The following is a 14,639-nucleotide window of genomic DNA, read 5'->3' as shown; positions in this document are numbered from 1 at the left end:
GCAGATTAGCTATTGCACTTCAGCTACCATCCTCAAGTAGTGCATAAGCCCAAGAGGATCTAATTCAATTTAACAAGTCTTTTTCTGAAATTCTAGGATGTGTGTGGCACCATGATAGGCATGACATACTTGAAGAACTTGAGATCTTGGATTTTTACCATGGAGACAAGGCTTGCCCTCAAGAAACAGTAATATATTATGACAAAGCAGCAAGGTCTCCTCCTCTAAGCCAAGGACCTTTCTCTCTACCCACAGAGTACCCAGTGCAGTTAGATATGCATACTAATCACTGGATAAATAAGGTGCCAAAATGAGGGATGCGGTAAGTGTTCCCTAAGAATTTATAGCAGGGAAAGGTTAGCGTGGGTAGAAGTGGAGAAGTGAGGATTTGAATCTAGCCCTGAAGTGTGAGTAGGAGGAGTTAGAAAAGTAGAGAGGAGCCCAGCTGGCATTACGAGGGGAGGAAACTATGACGATAACTCAGTGCATGACAAGCCTGGCCATCAGGACATAGTAGTGGGTAAGCAGGGAAGCTGATTGGTAAGAAACTACAAATGGCATACAGAGGAATTCAGGTTTCATTCTGTTGGTTGATAGAAAGCAGTGAAAAATTTTGATCAGAGGAGTGATACATGTAAGAACATTAATCTGTCAATGTAAGGATTGTTTGAAGGGCGAGAGTCCGGAGACAACGGACCATTTTGAGGGAAGTGCTGGTGATTTATGGAAGAAGTGGAAATAGTCTATGTCATCGGGGCGTAATATTCCTACTGGAAAAATAATTAAAAACCTTATGACCTACCGCAGTTATTTTTTTCTGTGATATAAATGAAATGGCTGTTATGTCTGAAGTTTGAGCCACAGAGCGGGTTGTGTAACACCATACTGTTGCTTTGCTTTGGGAACTTTCTCCCCTTATTTTCTGTCCTGTTGTTATTGTGACAGCGTTGAAGCCCTGTGGGATTTTCTCCGTATTCCACCACTAGGGAGAAACCTATGCCAGTGCTCACGCAGCCCCTGACCTCTCTGCCTAAAAACATTAGCAGTTCTTCAAGAATGAAAGCTATACAGTTCCTAGTCTGGAATTTCTGGGAAGGCAGAAGAATCCCATCATCTTTTGAGGAAGAATCACGTCAATGTAAGATAAAACCTTTATGCAAGAGATTGAAGAGGATGAATTGAGACAATGCTACAGTGTTGTCTTCCTTCCAGAATGTTCTTCCCTTTAGAACGAGGGAGAAGATGTGCTCATTTCTCAACTCCTTGAGGCTCACACCCCAGGAAGTTAAAATTCTAGGTCCTGTCACGCAGCAGTTTCAGGACAGGATGGAAAATGTTCAGTGAGGACTGGGGAAGAGAAGATTTCCTGGTGGTCCTTTCTTAAATATATATATATTTATTTATTTGGCTACAGGTCTCAGTTGTATCATGTTGGGGCTCCAGAGCAGGCTCCAGAGCACATGGGCCCAGTAGTTATGGCCTGCAGGCTTAACTGCACCATGGCATGTGGGATGTTAGTTCCCCAGTCCCTGCATTGCAAGGATTTTTAACCACTGGACCCACAAGAAAGTCCTGTTCCTGGTGGTTCTTGAATAGTATTCAAGGTCCGGGAGAAAGCTCATCCATCCCCCCCTTCAGGCAGGGCAGGATCAACAGTGTCTTCTAGAGACTCTGAGTGATTTGACACACTCCTGGTCTCCAATCTCATGGTGGTGGAGTGAGAACTGCTCTTCCTCTCCTGAACCTGAGCCACCCCCCCACCCGTTCCTCCGGAGTCTTAACCCTGTCTACATGTCATAACACAGTCCTTCTATCAGGTCCAAGAGAAGCTCTCCTGTGTGACAGTGTGTTACAGTACTCAATTTGCTACAAGTAGCTTCTTGATTTCTGAGTCATTCTCACCAAATATTTTGGCATTTTGAGGTCACGCATTCAATGTTGACTCTTTATTTGCCTCTGGGCTCTCCACTTGAAAAGAATGAATGTGAAAGCATGTATGGGCTATCCATGGGTATCCTTGAGGCTTCGGTTGCTTCCTTACAGTTCAGTTGTCACGCTGGCTAGAATCAAGCATAATTGTTGCAGTGCTCCACTTCTTTCTTTATTCTGTGAAAGTGTTAGTCACTCAGTCGTGTCCAACTCTTTGTGACCCCATGTGCTGTAGCCTACCAGGCTCCTCTGTCCATGGATTCTCCAGGCAAGAATACTGGAGTGGGTTGCCATTCCCTTCTCCAGGGGATCTTCCTGACCCAGGAATTGAACCTGGGTCTCCTGCATTGCAGGCAGACTCTTTACCGACTGAGCCACCAGGGAAGCCTTTTCTTTATTGTGTTTCTTATTTAACAAGTAAGAACATCATTTCAGATGGAAAAGATAAAATGGGAAAGGGGCTAGATAAACTACCTTCTCAGAGAAGGAGCACAATCAATTTGGAGTAAAGAGACCTGATTAGCCAAGGACCTTTGAACAACTTAGTCTAAGTTCCTTTTTCTTTTCTTATAAAGATGAGATATCATCAGTTGTGTTTCAGTACATCAGAAATGAATGTTCTGAAAAGGAAATTAAGATGGCAATTCCATTTACGAAGCATCAAAAAGAATTAGATACTTAGGAATAAATTTAACCTAGAAGGTGAAAAACTTGTACACTGAAAACTACAAAATGTTGCTGAAAGAAATTAAAGAATATCTAAATAAATGGAAAGACATTGTGTGTTCATGGATAGGAAGACTTAACAATGTTAAGACGTTAATACTACGAAAGCAATCTATAGATTTAACACAGTTCCTATCAAAATTCCAACAGCCTTTTCCACAGAAATGGACAAGTAGTTTGGTCCTCAAATACTTATAGAATTACAAGGGGCCCTGAATAGACAAAACAATCTTGAGAAAAGATTAATAAAATTAGAGGACTTACATTTCCCAGTTTTAAAACTTACTACAAATCTCCAACAATTAAAACATGATGATACCAGCATGTGCTTTGCTAAGGTGCCTTAGTCGTGTTTGACTCTTTGTAACCCTTGGACTGTAGCCCACCAGGCTCCACTGTCCATGGGATTCTCGATAGAAGAATACTGGAGTCGGTTGCCATGCCCTCCTCCAGGGGATCTTCCCAACCAGGAATCAAACCAGCATCTATTACATCTCCTGCATTGGCAGGCAGGTTCTTTACCACTAGTGCCACCAGGGAAGTCCATGATATTGGCATAACGATAGACATATAGGCCAATAGAATAGAATAGACAGCCTGAAAATTAACTCTTATATGACCAATTAATTTTCTAGAAGGTACCAAGACTATTCAATAGGAAAATGATAGTCCAACAAGAACTACTGGGGGAAATTGGATATTTACATGCATACCTTTCACAATAAACATAAAGTCGAAATGGACCAAAAACTTACATTTAAAAGCTAAAACTACAAAAATCTTAGAAGAAAATGGGGAAATCTGCATGACGTTGAATTTGGCAATGATTTCAAGGATATGACACCCAAATTATAGGTAATAAAAGAAAATATAGACAAATGGTACTTCATCAAAATTAAGGACTTTTGTGCCATTTCAGTAATTGCTGGAAGTCCAACTGGTAGTTAACAGTGTAGAAATGGGCCTGGTTTGGGAAAGAGTAATCTTACTCATTTCAGTCTGACTACACATGGTATTTCAGGTTTTAGGTTTTTCTGTGCAGTGACAGTTCTGTTTTTATACTAAAGAATATAGTTTTTCAGAATCATGGACATAGAGAACAGACTTGTTGCCAAGGGGGAGGAGGTTGGGGGAGACATCGAGTGGGAGGTTAGGATTAACAGATGTAAGCTTTTATATATAGAATCAATAAACAACAAGGTCCTACTGTATAGCACAGAGAACTATATTCAATATTTTATGATAAACCATAATGGAAAAGAAGATATAAAAAGAATGTGCATAAAGAAGAATGTATATATATATATATATATAAATATATATATATATAACTGAATCACTTTGCTGTACAGCAGAAATTAATGCAAAATTATAAATTATTAATAACTATACTTTCTTTAAAAAAAAAAGGAAGAAAAAGCAAAAAAAAAAAAAGAGAGAGAGAGAACGTAGTTTTCCTCTTCTCAATAAATGGCACCACCATTTACCCCGCTGCACCCAAGGCAAGAACCTTTGACTCATCCTTGACTCTTCTCTTTGTGTTACATCCCACAGTCAATTCATCAGTGTCAGCTACACATTCGAAATATGTCTAGACTCAAACTACTCCTCCTTACCTCCACAACTGTCAGCCTGGCTGGAGCTCCCATCATCTGTCTCCTGGGCCACTCCAGGAGCTTCCTAACAGAGCACTCTGTTTCCTTATATCCTCCTACCGTCAACTCTCCAGCCAGGTGCCAGGGTGATCCTTTTAAAACGTAAGTCGGATCATATCATCCCTGTGCTCAGAATTCTCTAATGGCATCTCACCACATTCAAGGTAAATTCCGAGATTTTATCATGCTGTTGACCCTTGGCAACCTCCTGGATCTCATTTGCTACTATTCTTTTTCTCTCTGTGTGTGTTAGTTGCTCAGTCGTGTCTGACTCTTAGCGACCCCATGGACTGTAGCCCTCTAGGCTCCTCTTCCATGGAATTCTCCAGGCAAGAATACTGGAGTGGATTGCCATGCCCTTCTCCAGGAAATCTTCCCCACCCAGGGATCGAACCCTAATCTCCCACACTGCAAGCAGATTCTTTACTGTCTGAGCCAACAAGGAAGCCCCACTCTTTTTCTAGCTCACTCCATCTAAACATGTTCTTTTTGCTGGTCCTTTCACACGCCAAGCAAACACCTGCCTCAGAATCTTTGACTCCCATTCACTTTCATCTTCTCCCTTCTCTCAGGTCTCTTTCAACTATTTCTCCTCAAGAAGGCATTCTTTATAATTGCTCCAAAGAAAATGAAATACTTTTATATGTATCTACCAAAAATATGTGTAAGACCTGTATGAAGAAAATTATTCAATGCTCATGAAAGGAATGAGAGACAACTTAAATCCTTGGAGAGACACACTTGTTTATTGATTGGAAGATTCAACGTAGTAAAGATGTCAATTTTCCCTAAATCTCTAACACAAGTCCTACTGAAATCTCAGCAAGTTTCTCTGTAGACATAGACAAGCTTATTCTAAAATTTATATAGAAAGTGAAAGACCCTAGTATAACCAAAACAGTTTCTGGAAAAGAAGAATAAAGTGGGAGGAATAATTTGATTCTAAAGCTTACTATAAAGCTACAGTGATCAAGACAATGTGGCACTGACAGAAAGATACATTAATCAATGGAATAGAATAGAGAAATCATAAGTATGCCCCCAAATATGCCCAATTAATTTTTGACAAAGTAGCAAAAGAAATTCAATGGAAGAGGGATAATCTTTTCAATAAATGGTGCTGGAGAAATTAGACATCATAAGCAAAAATATAAACAACCTAAACTTTGCAGCTTATACAAGAATTAACTCAAAATTATCTTGTAGGGCTTCCCTGATGGTGCAGTGGTTAAGTTGTCCTCCTTGCAATGCAGGGGACACTGGTTGAATCCCTGGTCCAGGAAGATCCCAAATGCCACAGGGCAACAGAGCCTGTGCACCCTAGAGCTTGTGCTCTGCAACAAGAGAGTATCCCTTGCTTGCTGCAACTACAGAAAGTCCACATACAGTAACAAAGACCCAGGGCAGCCATTAATTAATTCATTAATCATGCAAATATAAAGCCATAAAATTTCTAGGAAAAAAAATAGGCGAAAATGTTAAAGACTTATGATTCAGCAAAGAGTTCTTAGACTTGATATCAAAAGAATGACCCATAAGAGAAAAAATAAGTTGGACCTTATCAGAATTTTTAAAATATTAGCTCTGCAAAAGACACTGTTAAGAGAATGAAAAGACATTATAGACTGGGAGAAAATATTTAGCAAATCACATATCTGACAAAGATCTAGAATCTGGAATATATAAAGAACTCTCAAGACTCAACATTAAAAAAACAGAAAATGGGCAAAACATAGTCTCACTGAAGAGAATATATAGGTGCCAAATAGTCCATCAAAAGATATTCAACATCATTAGTCATTAGAGAAATGCAAATTAAACTACAATGAGATAATCAGGAATACTTATCAAAATGGCTAAAGTGAAAAACATGATTAACACCAAATGTTGGCAAGGCTGGGGACAAACTGGATCGCTCACATATTGCTGGGCAATGTAAACCGATACAGTCCTCTGGAAACCAGCCCCTCTGAAAAAAGCATACATACACTTACCATACAACCCAAACAATCACACTTCTGGGCATTTAGCCAAAAGAAACAAAGGCTTATTTCCACGCAGGAACTTGTACATCAATGTTCATAGCAGTTTTATCCGTAATATCTCAAAACTGAAAAATTAACTAAATGTCTTTTAATGGTTGAATGGTTAAACAAACTGTGGCACATCCATACTATGTAACACTGCTGCTGCCGCTGCTGCTGTTTAGTCACTAAGTCGTGTCTGACAGTTTTGCCACCCTATGGACTGTAGCCTGCCAGGCCTTTCTGTCCGTGGGATTTCCCAGGCAAGAATACTGGAGTGGGCTGCCATTTCCTTCTGCAGGGGAACTTCCTGACCCAGGGATCAAACTCATGTGTCCTGCATTGCAGGCGGATTCTTTACCACTGCACAACCTGGGAAGCCCACCATGGAAGAGTAGTCAGCAATAAAAAGGAATGATATATGTAACAACTTGGACAGATCTCAAGGGATTTATCAACAGAAATTGTCATTGTTCAGTCACTAAGTCGTGTCTGACTCTTCGTGACCCCTTGGACTACATGCAGCATGCCAGACTTTGCTGTCCTTCACCATCTCCTAGGGCTTGCTCAAACTCATGTCCATTGAGTCAGTAATGCCATCCAACCATCTCGTCCTCTATCGCCCCCTTCTTCTCCCCTCAATCTTTCCCAGCATCAGGGTATTTTTCAATGAGTCATTTCTTCGCATCAGGTGACCGAAGTACTGGAGCTTCAGCATCAGTCCTTCCAAAGAATTCTCAGGGTTGATTTCCTAAGGATTGACTGGTTTGATCTCCTTGCAGTCCAAGGAACTCTCAAGAGTCTTCTGCAACACCACAGTTCAAAAGCATCAATTCTTTGACGCTCAGCCTTTTTTATAGTCCAACTCTCATATCCGTACATGACTACTGGAAAACCCATAAGTTTCACTATACGAACCTTTGTTGGCAAAGTGATGTCTCTGCTTTTTAATATGCTGTCTAGGTTTGTCATAGCTTTTCTTTCAAGCAGCAAGTGTCTTTTCATTTCATGGCACAGTCACCATCCACAGTGATTTTGGAGCCCAAGAAAATACAGTCTGCCACTGTTTCCATTGTTTCATGAAGTGATAGGACCAGATGCCATGATCTCCATCTTTTGAATGTTGAGTTTTAAGCCAGGTTTATAACTCTCCTCTTGAGAACTTCATCAAGAGGCTCTTTAGTTCCTCTTCACTCTCAGCAATCTTGATTCCAGTTTGTGCTTCATCCAGCCTAGCACTTTGCACTCTGCATAGAAGTTAAATAAGCAGGGTGAAAACATACAGCCTTGACGTACTCCTTCCCAATTTTGAACCAGTCCATTAGTCCATGTCTGGTTTAACTTTTGCTTCTCTATCTGCATACAGGTTTCTCAGGAGGCAGGTAAAATGGTCTGATATTCCCATCTCTTTAAGAATTTTTCACAATTTGTTGTGATCCATACAGTAAAAAGATTTCGCTTAGTCAATAAAACAGAAGTAGATTTTTCCTGGAATTCCCTTGCTTTTTCTATTGCAAAAGATGTTGGTAATTTGATCTCTTGTTCGTCTACCTTTTCTAAATCTAGCTCATAATCTGTAAAATAATCTGTAATTTTTCGGTTCATGTACTGTTAAAGACTAGCTTGAAATATTTTGAGCATTACCTTGCTAGTATGTGCTGCTGCTGCTGCTAAGTCACTTCAGTCATGAGCACAATTGTATGGTAGTTTGAGCATTCTTTGGCATTGCCCTTCTTTGGGATTGGAATGAAAACTGACCTTTTTACTGAAAGAAAAAAACAATCTCAAAGGATATCTACTGCATGATTTCATATGTAACATTCATGAAATAATATAATTATATTGCCAGGGGTTAGGGAGAAGCACAAGCTGGAATCAAGATTGCCGGGAGAAATATCAATAACCTCAGATATGCACATGACACCACCCTTATGGCAGAAAGTGAAGAACTAAAGAGCCTCTTGATGAAAGTGAAAGAGGAGAGTGAAAAAGTTGGCCTAAAGCTCAACATTCAGAAAACGAAGATCATGGCATCTGGTCCCATCACTTCATGGCAAATAGATGGGGAAACAGTGGAAAGAGTGTCAGACTTTATTTTGGGGGGGCTCCAAAATCACTGCAGATGGTGATTTCAGCCATGAAATTAAAAGATGCTTACTCCTTGGAAGGAAAGTTATGACCAACCTAGATAGTATATTCAAAAGCAGAGACATTACTTTGTCAACAAAGGTTCGTCTAGTCAAGGCTATGGTTTTTCCAGTGGTCATGTATGGATGTGAGAGTTGGACTGTGAAGAAGGCTGAGCACTGAAGAATTGATGCTTTTGAACTGTGGTGTTGGAGAAGACTGTTGAGAGTCCCTTGGACTGCAAGGAAATCCAACCAGTCCATTCTAAAGAAGATCAGTCCTGGGTGTTCATTGGAAGGACTGATGCTAAAGCTGAAACTCCAATACTTTGGCCACCTCATGCGAAGAGTTGACTCATTGGAAAAGACCCTGATGCTGGGAGGGACTGGGGGCTGGAGGAGAAGGGGACAACAGAGGATGAGATGGCTGGATGGCATCACTGACTCGCTGGACATGAGTTTGAGTAGATTCTGGGAGTTGATGATGGTAGGGAGGCCAGGCGTGCTGTGATTCATGGGGTCGCAAAGAGTAGGACACGACTGAGCGACTGAACTCAACTGAAGGGGTTAGGGAATGGGTGTGGCTATGCCTAGTGCTAGTGGTAAAGAACCCACCTTCCAATACAGGAGACATAAGACATGGGTTTGATCCCTGGGTCAGGAAGATCCCCTGGAGGAGGAAATAGCAACCCACTCCAGTATTCTTGCCAGGAGAATCTCATGGACAAAGGAGCCTGGCAGGCTACAGTTCATAGCATGGCAAAGAGACACCACTGAAGTGACTGAGCACACAGGTGGTCATGCAGACATAATACCAATGATGTGTCTTGTGACGATGGCACAATTGAGTATTTTTTGGTAACAGTTTTATTGAGACATAATTTATATATGCACTTTGGTACCTTGATTGTATTGATTACTCAAGGCTACACTTAAGACAAATACATAGATCTATGATGCATGTATGACTGGTAAAATCTGAATTAGCTCTATGGGCTGCACTAATGTCAATTCCTTGGTTCTGATATCATACTATAATTGCCTGAGGTGTCAACATTCGGTGAGGTTAGGGAAAAGTGCTTGGGGCTTCTCTGTACATTTCCTCGCAAAGTCCTACAAATCTATAATAGTTTAGAATCGAATAATTTTTAAAAATCGAGGCCATTTTGGGGAGTTCCCTAGTGATCCAGTGGTAAGGCTCTATGCTTTCACTGCGGGAGACTCAGGGTTCAATCCCTGGTCAGGGAACTAAGATCCCCCAAGCCACATGGCTAGGCTGCCCAAAAATGAAGGCATTTTTAACTGCCTCATCCAAAATAGCACTTCTTCCATCAGGCTCTACCCTTAGAGCTTGCTTTTTTTCCCTAGCCAATATTGCTACCTGACATCACAGCATATGTTATATATATGCATGCTGTGCTAAGTCCCTTCAGTCATGTCCAATTCTGTGCGGCCCCATGGACTGCAGCCTGCCAGGTTCCTCTATCCATTGGATTCTCTAGGAAAGAGTACTGGAGTGGGTTGCCATGCCCTCCTCCAGGGCGTCTTCCTGAGCCAGAGACTGGACCTGCATCTCATGTCTTCTGCACTGGCAGGTGGGTTCTTTACCACTAAGCTATAACATATTTTGTATAAATCTGTCCTCTCCAGTAGACTTAGGAAGACAGGAATTTTTGTATTCTCCATTGTGCACCCAGTGCTGAAATGACACCTGGCACATTATCTTTGTTGAATGAATGCATGTGTTTACCGACTTTCCTAGAGGTATATGTTTCATTTCCTGTGTCTATACATAAACTGGCCCTTATAGTCTCCTGCCAGAAAACATGTTTATCTAGGTATTCACTGCAGACTCTACACTTAGAGGAATTTCAATTGCATTTTTCCCAATAATAAAATTTTAATATATGCAATTCTCTAGTGGGAAATAAGCATTTGATCCCATTCTGTTCATTCCTTCCCTTCTCCAGTTGGGCCCTCTGGGAATATGTCTTCATTTAGTGTCTTTCTGGGATAGTTAAATCTTCAGCTATGGGAATAACTTTAGCTAAATAAAGGTCTTTGAATCTGAATGGCATTGACCCTGTGTTCCTCATAAAAAGTTTTAGGAGGTCAAGGCTTCAGATCAAGTTGTTCAAATATGTAAACTGAAGAAATTTTATAAGAAAAAAACCATGCAAAGAATGATCATTAAGGTCTCAGCCATCTATCTTGTTACAAATGGTCATAATATACTTTATTGTGCATCTGTAGTAGACAAAATAATGTGTCCTAAAGATGTGTGCTCAGTCATGTCCAACTTTTTGTGGCCCTATGGACTGTTGCCCACCAGTCTTCTCTACCCATGGAATTTCCCAGGCAAGAATACTGGAGTGAGGTGCTATTTCCTCCTCCTGGAGATCTTCCCTACCCAGGGATCAAACCCCTGTCTCTTATGTCTACCTGCATTGGCAGGTGGGTTCTTTACCACTAGGGCCACCTGGAAAGTCCTAAAGACGTCCACATCCCAATCCTCAGAACCTGTGAATATGATGTCTCACGTGGTAAAAAGGGATTTGGCAGAAGGATGTGATTAAGGGTCTTGAGACGGGGAGAGAAGCCTGGATCATGCAGGTGGATCCAATCTATTCACATGGCTTCTTAAAAGCAGAGAACCTTTTCCAGCTACAGAAAACAAGAGAGAGTGGTGAGAATGACTTGATTTGCTGTTACTGGCTTTGACAATGGACGAAGTGGACTTAGAGAAGCTGGAAAAGGCAAGGAAAGAGATTCTCCTTTGGAACCTCCAAAAGAAATGCAGCCCTTGCCAGCACCTTGATTTTACCCTGGGGAGACCCATACCAGATTCTGACCTACAGAACTGTATGGTAATAAGCACGTGTTGTTTTATGCACTACATTTGTGGAGAGTTGTTATATAGCACCAGCCAAAAACTGATATAGCATCTTAGTGATTATAGTTTTTCTATTAGCTTTGCTTGTAAGCAACAGAAATCCAGTTGAACTTCCTTAAGCAAATAAAGCAGGCTTTTCTGTGAGTACACAGAGTGTCTCCAGGAATCCAAGACAGGACAGACGTGGAGCGGCAGAAACATGGTAGGACCACAATGAAAGCTGCTTCCAGGAGGCTCCTTCCTGCCCCCGTTTCTCTGCCCCTCCCCCAATCTGTCTCATTCTGCTTTTTCTGCAAACAGACTTTCTCTGTTACTCAGTCCATAAGGTGTTGAGAAGCTGAGTCTCAGATTCCTTTTGTCTCCTCTTTCTCCACCAGACCAGTCAGCCCACGCTGTGACCAGAATCTCATTTTCAGTTCCAAAGTCCCGCGAAGGGAACTCCGGCACAGTTTAGGCTAGAGGCCTGTTATGAGTCAAACTGTGTTCCCCTCAAAAGATATGTTGGATCCTTACCCCTCCAGTAATGCAGAATGTGGCCTTATTTGGGTATAGGGTGGCTGCAGAGGTAATTAAGATGAGGTCATACTGGAGGCGGGTAGGCCCTTATCCCAATATAACTGGTGTCTTTATAAGAAGAAGAAATTGGAACAGAGACTCAGAAGGAAGAGCACCATGTAAAGATGAGGAAGGGGTTGCAGTTGTGCTGCCACAAGCCAAGGAATGCCTAGGGCTATCAGCAGTTGGAAGAGGCAAGTGAGGAAGAATCCTCTCCTAGAGGTCAGAGGGAGCATGATCCCACCAACAGGGTCTCAGAACTTTGGCTCTCAGAACTATGAGACAATATTCTGCTGTAAGCGACCCAGTTTGTGGTACAGTTGACTCTTGAACAACATGGGTTTGAACTGCACTGCCACTTACACATGGATTTTTTTCAATAGATACTTCCTACAGTACCATATGATCATAGATGTGGAACTGTGGATCCAGAAGGCTGACCATAAAGTTCTCTGGGGATTTTCAACTATAAAGGGTGTTGGTGCCCCAACCCCTACATTGTTCAAGGGTCAACTATACTTTGTTACAGCAGTCCTAGGATACTAACACAGTGCCCAAGCTTGATCCAGTCAGTTCTGTCCAGGAGACCAAGTCTTACAGTACAAACACAGCTTCTCAAGACTCACCCCTATGGCTTGGGGGTAGCGGGGCCAGTTTCCAAAGAGGGAAGAACCCTTGTGAGCTGGGCAGAGGCACAAAAAGCTGTCCACTCTAGTTCTCGATTGCTAGAACACATAAGGACATTCTGATTTTCATTCTCATTGTTTGTTTTGCTTTAAAATATTCTTTTATCCTCTGGAATGAACTGTAGGGTATGATGTGAGATATGAATCAAAGCAACTTCTCTTCCTATAATGTAATCCATGTGTCCTGACAACTTTTATTAGTGATGACCCCTTCCTCTCATCATTGTGTGGCTTCTTGTCAATTAGTCAGTGAGTACGGAAGATTAAAACCATTTCTGGAATCTCTATGGTATTCCATGTGATTGACCAGGTTCCTGGTATGGTAGTGAGGAGACACTAGAGAGCTTTACTTCCAACCTCAGTTCTACAGTGCGGTTACCCCTCTCTGAGTGTTTTATCTATGGCAATTTGGAATATCTAATTACTCTTAATGTTATGGGGGGAATGGGTGGGAGGCATGGGTTTACAAAATGTTCTTGACCTTTTTAGAATAAGAACCAGAAGAACTCTCTCTGAACAGCTGTGCTGTTGCCCTTTTTTGAAACTGGCCCCTGGCCCTGTTAACAAATCTGGTCTTTGGGATGGGAACAAGTTAGAAAACAGTTAAGGATTCACCCATCGAATTATGTTATAAATATGTACCTGACACATACCGAGCACACAATAAATGTTAGGTAACTATTAGGTGAAGGCCAGACAACACCTATGTCAAACTCTTGCCAATATTCAACAACAGTTCATTCCTACATTTCCTCCACCTTTAAGTCATGCATGTAGTGGGAAGGGGATGTGACCAACTGAATAATGGCCACCCCAAAATGTCCATGCCTAATCCCAAGAATGTCTGTATGTATAATGGTAAAAGGGATTTTATGCTGCTGCTGCTGCGAAGTCGCTTCAGTTAAATTAAGAATCTTAAGATGAGAGATGATCTGGATAATTTGGGTGGGGCTTTCTTTCCACTTCTGCCCATTCAGCCAGATTTCCATCACTCCAACAATCTTCTTCCATTCATTCACCTTTGAAGCCTAGCTTTGCTAGCTATTCAAACTATAACAAAACCACACAGCATGTTAAAAAGCACAGATATCACTTTGCCAACAAAGGTCCATATAGTAAAACCTATGGTTTTTCCAGTAGTAATGTACAGATGTGAGAGCTGGACCATAAGAAAGGCTGAGAGCTGAAGAACTGATCCTTTTGAATTGTGGTGCTAGAGAAGAATCTTAGAGAGTCCCTTGGACTGCAAGAAGACCAAACCAGTCAATTCTAAAGGAAATCAACCCTGAATATTCATTGAAAGGACTGATGCTGAAGCTCCAATACTTCTGCCACCTGATGTGACTCACTGGAAAGGCTCTGATGCTGGGAAAGATTGAAGGAAAAGGAGGAGGGGGAGGCAGAGGATGAGTTAAACAGCATTACTGACTCAGTAGACATGAATGTGAGCAAACTCTTGGAGACAGTGGAGGACCAAGGAGCCTGGTGTGCTGCGGTCCCTGGGGGTGGCAAAGAGTTGGACAAGATTTAGGAACTGAACAATTAGACAGTTGTGTTAACCCCACATGCTTGAGATTAGGGTTATTAAACTGATAGAAATTCAGGGAGCAAATTAAATTGAAATGTGAAATAATGATCAGAAACCTTTAAAAAATTGATGCATTTTCTCTTCCAGCATCAGACCAAAGAGAAAGCAAGCTAAAAAGACACTGAGAAAGGTATCTAGGTAGAAATACTGAATTGCACTATAAACTCCTGCACATTTAATGCTCAGGGTGTTATAAGCCCTGGTACTCGGTCGGAAATTCTCACTCCTTTTGCACAAGCCTGAAGGCTAGATAATGTGAGACAGTAAAGACTTAGGTAGTTCGGGTGCAAGAAATCTGGATTTGAATCCTGGTTCTGCAGACTAGCGTTCCTGGTGTTTTCCTCCAAGAGGCTCTAAACTGCCTCTTACCAAGCTCCTCAAAGTCTGTGAACCAGCAAGGTGCGTCACTCCAGCTCGCAGCGCGAACTTCTGGGTCCGCATCACCAAGTGAAAGAGT

Source organism: Ovis aries, chromosome 4 (assembly GCF_016772045.2).
Source record: "Ovis aries strain OAR_USU_Benz2616 breed Rambouillet chromosome 4, ARS-UI_Ramb_v3.0, whole genome shotgun sequence".
Lineage (NCBI taxonomy): Eukaryota > Metazoa > Chordata > Mammalia > Artiodactyla > Bovidae > Ovis > Ovis aries.
The sequence above is the reverse complement of the archived record's forward strand: the minus strand, read 5'-3'. Positions refer to the sequence as shown.